General features: G+C 41.2%; 1 pseudogene; it reads left to right on the forward strand.

Annotated features, from left to right (window-relative positions):
* Positions 1,626-5,545, forward strand: LOC102189955 (annotated as a pseudogene).

Here is a 6,052-nt window from a genome sequence, read left to right on the forward strand (position 1 = left end):
ATTTTGCAAAAAGATAGTAAATTTTGTCCTAAAATTCTGTAAATCCAAATATGACTGTGAATATATTTTCATAGCAGTTTGAGTTTCCCTCCAGGAATCAGCAAGGGATGATCCTCCTGCTTTATCTTAAAAGAAAGGGAATGCTGAGATGAATTCACTGCTTTCTGAAAAAGACATGAAAAACCCAGGTGGCAGCTTGTGGTCTATCGATGTTCTGCCATGACTCCTCTCCAGGTCTATATTTAGTGTGATCTGATTGAGTGAGATCACACGCTCAGAATAAACTAAGCCCAGAATATCGGCTATGATTTACTTCCAGAGGCAGTAATAAATCTCCCTCTTGAAATTGTGTTTGTTTGCTGCTGGCTAGGTTCCTGCTCCACTTGTATTATGCCTCAAAGCTATAAATATATAAAATTTTAAATGGACAATAGATCTATCTGATAGATATTTGCCCCACTGATTGCATCCTGTAGGCACAGATTAATCTCTTTAAAATATTATTATTTATGATCATTTTTTCAGGGATCCATCTATACAGCTAAAAAAAAAAAAAATACCAGCTTCTGGTAATCACCTACCTCACAGTGGATTGCCTACTAAGTGAAATAAAGTGAATTTCTCTCAGCTACTGAAAATAGCAATTTCACCACAACAGCAGGAAAATAACCCTAGTAGGCAAAGATATTTGAGCCAAGTTAGACTTGGAAACATAGTGCCTTGGTCTTAGGATTAGGTCACAGAAAGTTAGCTCCCTATCCATTTATAATGACTGAATTTGAGCTGGGTGGAGTTTGTGGGCACATCTTAGAAGAGCAAAGGTGGATATTTGCGTTCCAGTGACCATAGCCTGACATATCCCAGGTGAGTCTGTGTGGTGCCCTTCTGAAGACAACACAGGGTCCTTTGCTGCCTGGGTGAGCATCTTCACCTCATAATTCAGGAAGGGAAAAGTAGGAGATGGCCATGTGAACCCTGGATTGGATGCAGCCAAGTCATCTCACTGGGCTCCTGGGGTTGAAGTTTTATGCCTACTCAAAATCAGGCAGCTGTTTCTCCCCAGGCAGACCTGCACCACCCTGGGTACTCTCACTCCCACTCTGAAATGAGGAGAAAATTCAATCAAACAAAACCAGTCCAGAATTAACACATGTGAAAGAATTACCAGAAAACAACATTATAATAGCTAATACAAATATTTTCCTTCTGTTTTCAAAGTTGAGACTTGAAAAATATATTTTAAAAGCACTCAATTCAAGTTTTTTGACAGGAAAACTATAATTTCTGAGAGAAAAAATAAACTAGATGAAATTAACAAAAGATTAGACATTGCAGAGGAAAAGATTAGTGATTTTAAAGACACAGCAATAGAAACTATCCAAACTCAAACTGTGAAAAAATGAAATCAGAAAGTATCAGTAAGTTGTGGGACAACTTCCAAAGACCCAACATACATTTATTTTATTTTTTTAAGGCTTTTTTATTTTTTTTATTGGAGGCCCTGACAAAAAACATGACTGGGGGAACAGAAAAAAATGTTTGAAGAAATGGTGGACATTTTTTTTTTTCAAACGATGAAAATCCACAGATATTTAGAGATGCAATGAAATCCAAGCACAAGAAACATGAACAAAATCAAACCAAGATACATCAAAATTAAAGTACTTGAAACTAGTGACAAGAATAAAACCTTGAAAACAATATGTACAGAGGGAAAAGGTAAGTATAAAAGCAAATTTATCACCCTAAGATTTATCTGCTATGCAGATAGCAACCCAGTAAAATAATATCATGAAGGTATTGAAAGGGGAAAATATCTGTTAATCTAGAACTCAACATCCATCAAAAATGTCTTTAATTTGATTTGGGGGAAGACCTTTGTTATGGTTATGGGCTTTCCACCTCTGCTGGATCAGGAAGCTGGGGACACGCCCTCAAGCGCCGCGACTGGTACCTAACCATAGCCCCTCCACTGCCCGTGAGAGATTCCTGTGGCTTTTTAAATGATTGAACAATGATGAAAATGGATCCAAAGCAAATTTTGTACTGAAGCAGAAGATTCTTATTACCCTCCATTAACTCAATTCAGTCTTCAGAACAGGCGGAATGAGTGAAACCCAGAAAACTGAGAAGAAGAAAATCTCACTTTGGACTTTATCCAGGACTGTTCTTAAGCCCTGCCTTTCTACTTGTTTTAATTTTGCTTTGAATTTATAAATAGTGAAGATCAAAGAAATAGAAGAAACATTTGGGAGCTTTATACCAAGAAATTTGCCTTGAAAGCTGCTATTCTTAGAGGGAAATCATATCAAGTTCCTGTCTGTTTTTTTAAAAAAAAAACAACAAGATTTCTTATGTCCTTTGATTTTGAAGGATAAGACAAATATAAACTCATACCTGCAGACTATTTTTAGCAGCCATGTAAGAATAATGAGATTTGTAAATTAAGGGCTTTGTAATGTTGGACGGATGTTTTGCTACTAGAGTTGACTAGTCAGAATACCTTTTATAGCTCTTCAATGTTTTATTTTTGATCTATCACTTCAATGACATTATTTGACCAAACAGAGTCATTCTGTCTTTCTAAGCTATGACCTTGTTATGAACAGTATTTGCATTCACTGTGCACATGTCCATGTATTATCTATTTAAGCAACATCATAGTGCCATCACTCAAGGAAGCTGAATGAGCTGAACATTAATATAGCTCTTTCCCCTTTCCCATTTTTTAAATGGAACAAATACGTTTTATGTTCCCCTCTCTCTCCCCTTTTTCCTTCCCCTTTGGGAAACATGTCAGGAACTAGATAGTTTAAGATGAGCAGTTGAGTGGACTGAGAGATTGATCCACACAGAGCCTGGCTTCTTTGTGCTTCATCGTAAGGCGTTCTGCTGGCCAGCCTAATTAAGTACCCTCTTAACAAGAGAACCTCGTGGAAATCCAGCTGGCAACTCAAAGAAGTTCAGGAAGCAGGACCACAGGGATTATACTCTGGGATCCTGGCCATGAGGTTGGAGGCCTCACCTTGTTGAAAAGAGACACTGGATTTAAACGGTGCCGCATAACTTTGTTCCTGCTTGGCTAAATTTCTCAACATCACAGTCAGCTAAGTCACCTACAGGAACTTTCAAAAAACATGGAGGGCACCTATCCCAAGGAGATGGTAGATTTGGAGTAAGCTGTTGTAGACGTAATTCCTCTGATGGCTTTTTCAACAATGGACCTCTTCAGATAATAGGAGATTCTTGGCACCAGCCCTCCCTGTTCCGCCATGATTCTGTGGACTCTGGTGTCTCTAAGGGAGCGTATGCTAGAATCACAGGGGACCTATCTAGTTGGCATGGCTCTGCACTAGGTCATGATTGTATAAGCCAGCATAGTGGGGTTGGCACTGGAAACCATCGCCCCTGGAATGGCAGCTTCCACTTCAAGAAAGAATGTGCCTTTTAGGAAAAGCCACCTACAGATATTAGGGGAGAGAAGAAAGAAGATAAGGTGGAAGAGCTGCTATTTGAAGAGGAAGACTTTCCTTCTTTGAATCCAGAAACTGGCAAACAGAATCAGCCATGCAGACCTACTGGGACCCCTTCTAAAGTGTGGGAAAACCCACCTAGTGCCAAGCAGCCCTCCAAAATGCTAGTCATCAAAAAAGTTTTCAAAGATCCTGCTGCTGCCTTCTCTGCTGCATTCACCAGGATCTCATCATGCAAATGGAAACAAATTGTTAACCATGGTTCCAAGTGTCTATAAGAACCTGGTTCCTAAGCCTGTACCACCTCTATCCAAGGCCAGTGCATGGAAAGCTAACAGAATGGAACACAAATCAGGAGCCCTTTCCTCTAGCCAGTTCAGTTAAGTTCAGTCGCTCAGTCGTGTCCGACTCTTTGAGACCCCAGGAACCACAGCACACCAGGCCTCTCTGTCCATCACCAACTCCTGGAGTTCACTCAAACTCATGCCCATTGAGTCGGTGATGCCATCCAACCATCTCATCCGCTGTTGTCCCCTTCTCCTTCTGCCCTCAATCTTTCCCAGCATCAGCTTCTTTTCAAATAAGTCAGCTCTTTGCATCAGGTGGCCAAAGTATTGGAGTTTCAGCTTCAACATCAGTCCTTCCAATGAACACCCAGGACTGATCTCCTTTAGAATGGACTGGTTGGATCTCCTTGCAGTCCAAGGGACTCTTAAGAGTCTTCTCCAACACCACAGTTCAAAAGCATCAATTCTTTGGCACTCAGCTTTCTTTATAGTCCAAGTCTCACATCTATATATGACTATTGGAAAACCTATGGCTTTGGCTAGAGGGACTCTTGTTGGCAAAGTAATGTCTCTGCTTTTTAATATGTGTATAGTTTGGTCATAACTTTCCTTCCAAGGAGTATGCATCTTTTAATTTCATGGCTGCAATCACCATCTGCAGTGATTTTGGAGCCCAAAAAATAAAGCATGACACTGTTTCCACTGTTTCCCCATCTATTTCCCATGAAGCAATGGGACCAGATGCATTATCTTAGTTTTCTGAATGTTGAGCTTTAAGCCAACTTTTTCACTCTCCTCTTTCACTTTCATCAAGAAGCTCTTTAGTTCTTCTTCGCTTTCTGCCATAAGGGTGGTGTCATCTGCATATCTGAGGTTATTGATATTTCTCCGGGATATCTTGATTCTAGCTTGCGCTTCTTCCAGCCCAGTGTTTCTCATGATGTACTCTGCATAAAAGTTAAATAAGCAGGGTGACAATATATAGCCTTGACGCACTCCTTTTCTATTTGGAACCAGTCTGTTGTTTCATGTCCAGTTCTAACTGTTGCTTTCTGACCTGCATACAGGTTTCTCAAGAGGCAGGTCAGGTGGTCTGGTATTCCCATGCCTTTCAGAATTTTCCACAGTTTATTGTGATCCACACAGTCAAAGACTTTCCTTTAGCCAAGAGTCTACTTTTACAGACCAATCTGTTATCAAACCAGTAGTACTGGCTGGTGGTGTAGTTTTAAGCTCTCTCAAAGAGAGCCCCACCAGCACCACTCCTCCAATTGTGATCAGCTCCTCTCATCTGACCAAGTTGACCCGCGGAACTATTGACAGGAAGGGCAAGCTCCTGAAGACTCTGAAGGATGACCGGAAAGGGGACTTCTCAGAGAGCAGAGAGTGTGAGAAGCTGAAAGATTTGGAGGACAACAGCACACCTGAATCAAAGGAAAACCAGAGGAAGGCTGTCATCAGAATGGTCTCGCTCTCCCTGTAGAAGAGGAAGGGGAGGTCCTCTCTCACTCTTTGGAAGCAGAGCACAGGTTACTGAAAGCAATGAGATGGCAGGAGCGTCCTGAAAATGATGAGAATTTCCTGCCCCTCACAAAGGATGAGCTCAGAGAGTTCCACATGAAGACAGAGCAACTGATAAGAAACGGCTTTGGGAAGAATGGCTTCTTGCAGAGTCGAAGTTCCAGCCTATTCTCCCCTTGGAAGAGCGCTTGCAGAGCAGAGTTTGAGGACTCAGACACGGAGACAAGTAGCAGTGAGACATCTGATGACAATGCCTGCAAGTAGGCATATAAATGCCCACAGTGAAATCTGACCCAGTAAACTCAGCTTGTGTGTTTAGGGATTATACAGAAGAAATCATTCTTTTCCTTTTCTTATGTTATTGTTGAATACTTTATGCACCCGAGAAATGATCATATCCCAAAGAGAGAGCGAGCAATTGGCTTGTTTAGCTTTTGTTGTTGTTCTTCCCTGTTATCTGCTTAATAGAAAGAACTTTGTGTGGTGAGAAAGATTTTTAAAACACACGCACATACACGCAGTATATACGGGGCAAAGCTCAGGTGGGAGCTGGCAGTGCACAGAGGAGGAGACACTGGTCTGCAGCAACAGCTTCTACTACCAGCCCTTGGGGCACTCACCCCTGTGCTCAGGCCATCACTGTCAATGACAAAGTGACTATTGAAGTTATAATTGCATGAAATTAATGCTAATAATTTGGATATTTTATTTTATTTCTGGCTGCTCAGGTAAGGTTAGCCCTTAACAAAGCATATGTGGTTCCCCCCCCTT

This window comes from Capra hircus, chromosome 8 (genome assembly GCF_001704415.2).
Source record: "Capra hircus breed San Clemente chromosome 8, ASM170441v1, whole genome shotgun sequence".
NCBI classification, from domain to species: domain Eukaryota; kingdom Metazoa; phylum Chordata; class Mammalia; order Artiodactyla; family Bovidae; genus Capra; species Capra hircus.